The sequence below is a fragment of the Solanum pennellii genome, chromosome 11 (genome assembly GCF_001406875.1).
Source record: "Solanum pennellii chromosome 11, SPENNV200".
NCBI classification, from domain to species: Eukaryota; Viridiplantae; Streptophyta; class Magnoliopsida; order Solanales; family Solanaceae; genus Solanum; species Solanum pennellii.
The window spans coordinates 59642405-59651973 of NC_028647.1; the positions used below are offsets into that span (position 1 = coordinate 59642405).

General features: G+C 31.6%; 1 long non-coding RNA gene across 1 annotated transcript; it reads right to left on the reverse strand.

Annotated features, from left to right (window-relative positions):
* Positions 1-7659: 7659 nt before the first annotated feature.
* On the reverse strand, positions 7660-9291 carry LOC114074947. Its single transcript, XR_003575330.1, has 2 exons — positions 9197-9291; positions 7660-8018 (listed from the first exon to the last, which is right to left on the reverse strand). It is a non-coding gene; the product is annotated as an uncharacterized LOC114074947 (long non-coding RNA).
* Positions 9292-9569: the final 278 nt, after the last annotated feature.

The following is a 9569-nucleotide window of genomic DNA, read 5'->3' on the forward strand; positions in this document are numbered from 1 at the left end:
TATATATATATATGTATATGTGTATGTATGTATATGTATATGTATGTATGTATAGCATGTATTGCCTTGTTGTGTAGCTTTTCCATAATTGTTTTACTTTTTATTAGGACCTTCTCAACAAGTTTGGGGGCCTAAAGTCAGATTTTATATTGAGACCTTATTTTATTCAGTATAACTTACCAAAATAACTATAGTTTTAGGGTTATTAGATTGAAATAGATATAAGTATCATTTTTTTTCCAAAAAATAGCTATATTTTGGGTTAAAATGGTTGAATTCCATAAATACTTCGTTTTATAATTAAAAAAATACATTCAAAATAATTTCCCACTAAATGAGGTCAATTAGTTATTGTAACAAACAATGCTATTTTTTAGCCGTTAAAATCCACTAATTTGGCACTTTAAAAAATGTTGACTTATACCTTTTAGGATGCTGATCAGTTTTATATTCCTTCTTTCTTCTTCATTTGATTCCTAAAACAAAAATACAATTTCATGGCTACTATCACACTTTTGTTCCGGCATTTCGGAAAATGGAGCTAAGAGAACTGTTATGTGAATACAACATTGACGGGATAGTGTTGAAGAAATATGATTCATATTTTGTTCAGTTGTTTGATTCCAATACAATTGAATATCAATCTTACAAAAAAGTATATGAAAATTAAATACACCGTCGATGATAACGACACACCTATAAAAATACGTAAGTGGGTGTGCGTACATATGTTTAGTTGAAAATTATCAACAGTATATTCGAATATATCCCTTGTGAATAAGTATTATTTATATTGATATAGTATATTCTGATTCTGGAGATACTTCTATCGAAGGTGATGTGTTGCAACTTGAATACAGTAAAGAATTAATTGGTGTCGATGGTACATTGCCTATTGTTTCAAAGTTTGGCGATCAACCATTGATGGTGAAAATTATTAAATAATTATGAACCGATCGCAAAAAGAAAATAATGATGGATCAAATATAGATGGATAAGTGGACATTGAAGGATGTTATATAGAAATATTCAATTAGAAAAATAAAATATGAAACTACATTATTTTAAATTAATAGCTGCTTAGTAATCTAATTCTATGCATACATGCAAGACAACACATTCAAATAGAAGATGCATTGATACAAAACAAAATTGATGCAAGATATAATTTGGAAACAGAATGGCAACGTACTTTTAAATACACTAGAAGGTACTTAAAAATGTACAAGTATTCAAATAAAAAGTATTATGATATGTTACACTATAAATATTCAATGGTTATATGTATGCCCGAATATAATAATTTGGAAGGTATATCCTCTACAAAGACTTACTTGTTCAACTTACACTATACTCATATGACTACACCTTACTACAATCATTTTCAGAGATCGTAATAACAACATAACTCTAAATACACTAATTCTAGTATTCAAAAATGTAAACTATTCAAATACAATGAAAGTATTCAAAATGTAATTGTATACTATAAGTATTCAATAGTATCTGATGGGCAAAAATATTGATTTTGTTGATACTTTAAAGAGGTGAACTTGATTTAGAAGTAATTGAATTGATTTGAGATAATGAAAGAAAAACTGAAAAAGTGGGACTATTGGAAAAGAGAAGCGTGAAAAGAGGGAAAAAAAGAAATTAGGCGTGTGAAATTATATTAAAAAAATTTAGGCGTTTTAAATTAAATTTGATATTTATTCATTAAATATAACCATAAAGTATAAATAAAGTATAATATATCTATATTATTTTAGTGTAGAAGGTAATTTGTCATTTTCTGTAGTTTTTCCTTTTATTTTTAGTTTTCATATGTTAATTGAATAACTGTAACTATTCAAATGTAATCCTACAAGTGAAGTTTCTAGAAGGTAGAATGTACGCAATTTTTATGAAGTAAGAAGGTAAATAATAATAAATTTAATGAAAAAATATAATATAATATTAGAATAATAAAACCTGATTGACAAATTTACAAAGCTTATATAATGACATTGAAATAGTTCTATTGAATTTGATAAGTTGACATAATAATACTAAAATAGTATTGATTTATTGTAGTACCAAAAAAATAAGTTTGATCTTGTTATAAACACACAATAATAAGTTTTGTGTCGTACAAAGAGTTTTACCGTTTGGTATAGGTAGAATATTAAAAGAATAAAAACATAAAATGTAATTAAAAAAAGGTAAATGTAAGAGAAATAATGTGGGTTCATGATAATCGCCAAAATATAAATATGTCAACAATATAAGTATCCACACAAGAAAAAATGCTACGATTAACTAAAACTATTTCATTTCTGATTATTACCACAACCTCCCCATTAGATAAAGTAAACTGTTACGATTATATATTTTATTCAAAAAAATCTATTCATATTTAGGTCCAAATAATTAACTTAGTAGCCTTATTTTCAAGAAGAATAAATTCATTCACAAGCTCTGTCGAATACTAAAATAATTTGGGGTAGCTGTGATAAATAAATGTTTTCATGTTGCATATTAGTGTATTTTATTTTATTGTTGACATAATTCATAAACGTGCTTTTTTAGTGTGACTTTAACTAAATTTATGTCTTTTAATTTTGAGTGTGTAATAACTAGACACTTAAACATATATAATACTGAAAAAATAGACACATATACATAATAATTTACATTCTATGTGTACTATGTCACGTATAATACATGTGTCTTCTTATTTGAATTTATAATACAACTTTAAATATATACTTGTATACATCTAGTATTAAATAATACAATATCAGTCGAGTCCGAACAAAAAAAGCACAATTATCTATTATGCCTTTATTGTTTATTATTACTATTATAGGAAAACCTCTGTCACGTCCCGAGCCTACACTCTGAACGTGGACGACACTCAGAGATCATTTTTGGCCCCAAGCGAACCATTGGTTTGACTTACTTACTCAGCGGAAGACTTAAAGTATTAAGAAATGATTTCGAATGTTAACTAACTTAACTGTCTGGAACTGAAATCAAAATGTTCTTAAATAAACATTTAACTTAGCCAAAATGGAAACTCAAATATGAACGTAAGTCAATAACAAAATGATAACGAATGAACTAACATTTGACTGACTATCTATGAAGCCTCTAATAACTCATATGGATGTTGGGACAGACCCCACAACATCCGAATGAACTAAACTAGAAAGTGATGAAAACAAATGGATCCTCCGAAAAGCAAAGAGGCTCACCAACTGACTCTGAACTATTCATTGGATCAATGGTGCACTCGAATGCCGATCCTAGTTACCTGGATCTGCATCATAATACGATGCAGCCCAACTGACATCAATACATTCAATATACACCTTCTTCTTGGTTGCGCTATGAGTTGGTTCCAACTTGAGCATAGACCCCTCACCGTCATTCAATACCTTAGTGTGTTCATTTCCTCCACCATTTCCAGAGATCACTGGAGAAGATTCATCATCATCCGTCGTGTCATAAAGTGGAATATTATCAACGATATATCTGCAGTAAGAAATCCATATTGAAATAAATATCCAAACATTACAAGGAAATGAGTTGATGTTGTAACATCCAAACTATATTATCATAGGCAATTTGCTCCAATGGAATTCATAAAGATAATATAGTAAACTTTCAGGTAGTTATTGATGAGTTCTATTGGAGCAAATTGCCTATGATAATACAGTTTGGATGTTACAACATCAACTCATTTCCTTGTAATGTTTGGATATTTATTTCAACCTGACTTTGTTACTGCAGATATATCGTTGATAATATTCCACTTTATGACACGACGAATGATGATGAATCTTCTCCAGTGATCTCTGGAACTGGTGGAGGAAATGAGCACACTAAGGTATTGAATGACAGTGAGGCATCTACGTTCAAGACTATGTAGTTGCAGTAAGTTACCTGAGGAAGAGAATAGATCCTCCAAATGTAGTAAGTATTTTTCTTGGATTCATTATGGCTCGTTCAAAAGTACAACCTCAGTCGAGAACATACAGAGCCATTGTATCAATAACATCTTATCATAGAAATGCCCAGATCACCATAGCTTAGGACGAAGAGGACTACAGCTGAAAAATCAATCAAAAAGATATACATTCAATGATGAAATCACATTTCTAGTTTCTTGTATTTTTATTGTAAGAAATCACTGGCTCATCATTAAATATACAGTTTTAAGATCTAACACTTGAAACTCAAATATTACAGATCTAATGATAAAGAGCATGCACTTGCATATATTGATAATGTAACTAATTTTTCTATATATGTTATTGTAAGTTGTCTGTTGTTTATTTTTCTATATATGTTCTAACCCAATTTAGAACTATTGAAGTATCACTACGAATTAACTGAAGATGCTAACCAAATAGAGAGGTGGAAAGTTAAAATTAGTAAAGGATTCACTTTCTTATTTAATTGAAGTTAGGTTTATATATCTCTTTTTTATTAAATCCCAGTAGCATATTCTTTCAAACACTCATTCAAATTTAAAAACAAAATCTAAGAGTCCCTTTGCCTAAAAGTTAAATCTCATTAACGCAATCTTTGTAGCTGCGAAAGAAACTAAAAGCCCCAAATTCAGACGATATATCATGTATGGAAAAAAAAAAGTGAACCTCAAATAGCAATCAATAGAAAACAGCCAAAAAAAAGACATAAAAATCAAGCAAAGAGACAAAATTTGGGATTTGAAATAAATTCATCACACCCAAAAAAAAATGAAGTAGATACATACATGGAAGAAACCAAAAGAGATAATCATAGAAGCGGTGTAATCTAACAATGGAGTTCCTACACCAGAATAACAGCCGCCTGCAACTACTATCAAAATACTCCTTCCAGAAGCAGCCATGTCCTCCATCACCTATGACAGAGATTATAGTGTTGCGGGTTATTTAGGGTTTAAGCATAAAGGTAAAATGGTTTGATATATCCTTATATAGAGAGAGGTGTTAAAAGGGAAGGCCCAGCCCATTTCGGCCCAAGCCTCACGGGCCAAGGAATTTGAAGGGTTGGGTGGATCGGCTCGTCATTTTGAAAGGGCTAAAAATGCTCGACTCAACCTAGCTTTAGAAGGGTTGAGGTTTGGGCCAAGCTAGCCCTTCTTTATTTTTTTTTCTTGTTTTTCTTTTCAAGTTTATAATTTTATAACATCAAGAAAAATGAGAAGATTTTAAAATAAAATGTGGAAAACATTCGTGTTTTTTCAGCAACACTAGAAAAAAATCTAGTATAATTAGCATGTATTTTGCATACCGAATACGCGAGCGAGATAAAAGAGTGACAAGCAAGATGGGAGGGAGATGAACCCACAATATTTATCTATGTATCTTAGATACATGTGAATCTACTTCTCTCATGTTATTCACCACGAAAGTGTTGTTGAATACTGTAAATTAACGACATTTTGGTGCAATAAAATATTTCTAGTGTAAGTCTACAAAATTAAAATATCTTCTTTACTCTTTACAAGATTGAAACTCTAGCTTTCTTACTAGAACTTGGAACAAGCTCTTGTTATACCTTAGTAAATGAAGGAAGCCTAGCGAAACAAGAGACAATGGGAGACTTTGGACTTGGAACCCTAGCTTTCTTCCTAGAACTTGTGAGAGAATTAGAGGGGATGAACTTGGATGTGATTTGGGGATCTGAGAGAATGAGAGAGTTAGGTAGATTTAGGGATTGAGAGGTAGATATAGGTCTTAGAATTAGGTCAAATGATGTGGTATAGACATTGAATACATAAAAAAATACCCAAATATACCTTTAAGAATTAACTAGCGGAAGTGATCTATGATTGGGACCTAAGGTATGTAGACCATTCTATGACTCATACTGGTCAACCGTAGAACCAACTTCAGAAATTCATCCACTTCCCACAGAACCATTCTATGATTTATCCAATTTCCTACGCCTCTAAAGACAACTATAGAGCCCAATTTCAAGAACGAAATTTACTAAGCCTAGAATCATTCTATGCAACCCAGATATGACCCAAATGACTGACTACATCCCACCCTATATATTTGTAGGCCCAACATTAGAGTCTCACCATTTCTAAAACTCAACTCAACTACTTTATTCCTATGACCTGTAAGATTTCTTATAGTTTGTTTCTAAGAGTCACAGTTCCTGAAACAAGGAAAAATATCTGAACTCTTCCTTTTCAATCCAACTTATGAATTTCTAAAATGTTACACTAATAAGAACGCTTCATCTCATATCACTAGTTATTCTTCTAATTGTGAATCAGTTTGTCCTTTCTTTGATAAATTGTGAAAATGTTTTGGTTTAAAGTATAAGTCAAATTTCACCATCACCTAAGGTTTAATACTCACAAATAGCTAATAAATAAGCTAGATGTGTTGTTGATTCCTCTTATACTATTGATTCTATTTTATATGCGTCTAATCTTTACCACCATCTCGCATTTATGACGGTAAAATTTTGTGGCATGCTAAATTAGGACATCTGCTTTTTGTAAAATGAAGAATATCTCTACCATATTTATGAGCTTTTCTACTGACAACCTTTTGTATCACATATCTTATGGAAAGACATACCTCTATACCTTTCTAGTAAAGTACTAATATTACAAACAAAATTTTTTAACTACTAAAAATTGACCTATGGGAATCATATGACAAATCCACATATGATAATTACGATTATTTCTTGACGATGGTGGATTATCATAGTAGATCGACTTGGACACAGCACATGATATGCCAAAGTAATGCACGGAAAGTTATGGAAGCCTTCATATCTCAAATAGAAGACCAATTTCAAACCAAAGATCATGCCCTTATAAACTTTAACAAAATGTTGTGATAGGAAGGAAACACAAATATCTCTTGAAAACAACAAACGCATGTACTTATTTTTCAATCAAAATTGCCTACGAGATATTGGATGCCTTTGTTTTCGTACAATTTGAAGTCCCACAAAGAAAAATTTGAATCAAGGTCAAGACACATTTTTTTGGATACCCTTTCAATACAAAAGGCTACAAGGTACCACATCAATCTACTAAGAGAGCTCCTATATTTAGATATGTTCTCTTTTCACAAATATATTTTTCCTTATGATATTTCTCCTGATGGTTCCAGTATCAATTATGTCTTGAAATTACTTTTCTATCATTTGGATAAATTATTTTATATGTGTGATACGACAAGCACTTTTGTTAATGATTAATTGTTGAAAACACATTTTATGAAGTTACTACTAACCAAGTAACCAATAATATGATGTACATACATTGGATTCAAATGCATATCCACAATCATCTAACCATGTACCATCCATGCCTAGTCCTAGCACATATGTTTCTACTGACGCCCCACCGTCACCTGCACCTCTAAGGACAACTAAGACAATTCATACCACCAACTATTTGAAAGAATACAACTAAACTTTACTAACTTTCTTTCCCCTACACCTACATCTAACACCCCCGATCCACAACGTTCATTCACTTCATTCATATTCAATCATGACCATGTGTCACGCTCGGGAGCACACCACAGACGTAACTGGCGTCTTGGTCCTCAAAGAGGACTTACACTATCGCTTAGCATACATCATGACATATCATTAGTAGAAAAAATACAGAAAATTAGAACTTTTACATAATGAAGTGTACTTAGACTTCTCACATATCATATATGGAATTTACATAGACTCCTCCCTGATGAAGTTTATATAGATCTATCATTTAGCATGTTCAATTCATTTAAGTAGTTTAATACTTTGTCTCACATGTATCCATTTAAAGGAGAGTTACAAAGGTTTGGGCATAGCCCTTACAAGTACAATATGTCACATATACGCTTAAAACAATAGTCTCAAGAATAAGTATCTTTAGACATAAGCAATACTACTAGGATAGAACAATTGGCACCATCCTCGAGCTTTGAGGACTCACCAACAACTTGGGAAATTTCCAAGTCTTCTTACAAATGGCCCCGAAGCACCTCAACAGCCTAAACCTACATATTTGTAGAAACATAAGAAATATGAGTTAGTACAACCACTTGTACTAAGCATGGAAACATATGCACATAAAACCTTTGAAGAAGTGCATAAAAGGTACCATTTCTTTGGAAACATGTGTCATTTGGAAAACCTCTGTGTATACATATATGAGAGCATATACAAGCAAATGATCAAAACCAAATAAGACATACTCATATTCATACATAGTAACAACACCAACATAAAGTCATATTAGTATATCATGTTCAAGAGTTCATATCATCAAAGCATATAAAACCCTTACCAACAATCCCATCCCAGGCCTACAAATGCAATGCTCATGTGAAGCCCCATAACCCCACATAATCAAGTAAACTAGAAAACTTATCATAAGTAATGTCTTACCTAATATGACATAACATCAAAAGTAGTCACCAACATACATATCAACTTAGACCAATATCAAGTTCATCAAATGAAACCAACATCATATAAGAGCAACATAATATAGGACCAACCTGATACATTTCATTATAACACAAGTGAATAAGAACAACCTCCTATGATTCCCCTCAAGTTCAACTTGTGTAATACATAGGTAAAAGTCCCATACCCTTACTCATACTAAGTAGTACCCCTTAAGTCACCCTAGTTAGTGTCCATCTTTATTACTTCCATTCATTCATTTTACTTTCGGGAACTATTGCATTAACTGACAATAGACTATGTGAGCTAAACATGGAATCCGGTGTCATAGGACCCTAAACCGAAAGAAGGTGCTCTACTTCCCAAGGTAGAACCAAAACATGAATATAACATTCTAGGTGGATCAACTAGTTTGCATTCCTATGGGGGGAAACATAGTTAAGGAACTAGGAGATATAGTGGAAACTCATGTATGAACATTGCATGGTAGTATCCATCTCATGAGAACATTAGTGAGCCTACCTTCCCTCTTGGGAAAGGACACCTCTCATATCTAGTTCGCTTAGTGCTAAACTAAATTTCTTTTGAAATTCCTTTAGGTCATTATTAATCATCAAAATTGATATAGGCCATAGGAGACTAACACCTTGTATAATCATATCATTAGCTCATTAGGTATAGGATGAGAAATTCCTTTCATCACAATCCATCATTAGTGAGATCAACACATCACATTCATATCATATAAGGCACAAAAGAGAATTACCTTCAACCTTTTATCATCATACCGTTACCATGATCTCACAATTCAACATATTCATATCATGCCATCATAATCATCATATAATCATCTTCTTAATCTATGAATATAATCATATTTCAATTAAATATCATCATCAAGAATAAACCAACATTATTGAAGTATTGAACTCATAATCATAAATATCTTACCAAATAGCTTCCAAAACCTTCTTCAAGATCTTACCGTCAATTCATCAAAAAATTTCAATGATACACTCATCATCATTATAGTGATTAAACAATAACATAATCAATTCCAACAACTCTGATCATATATAACTTCAATTCATGGCTAGGATTAGGGAAAGGGGTTCAATAATGAATCTTTTATAGAAACT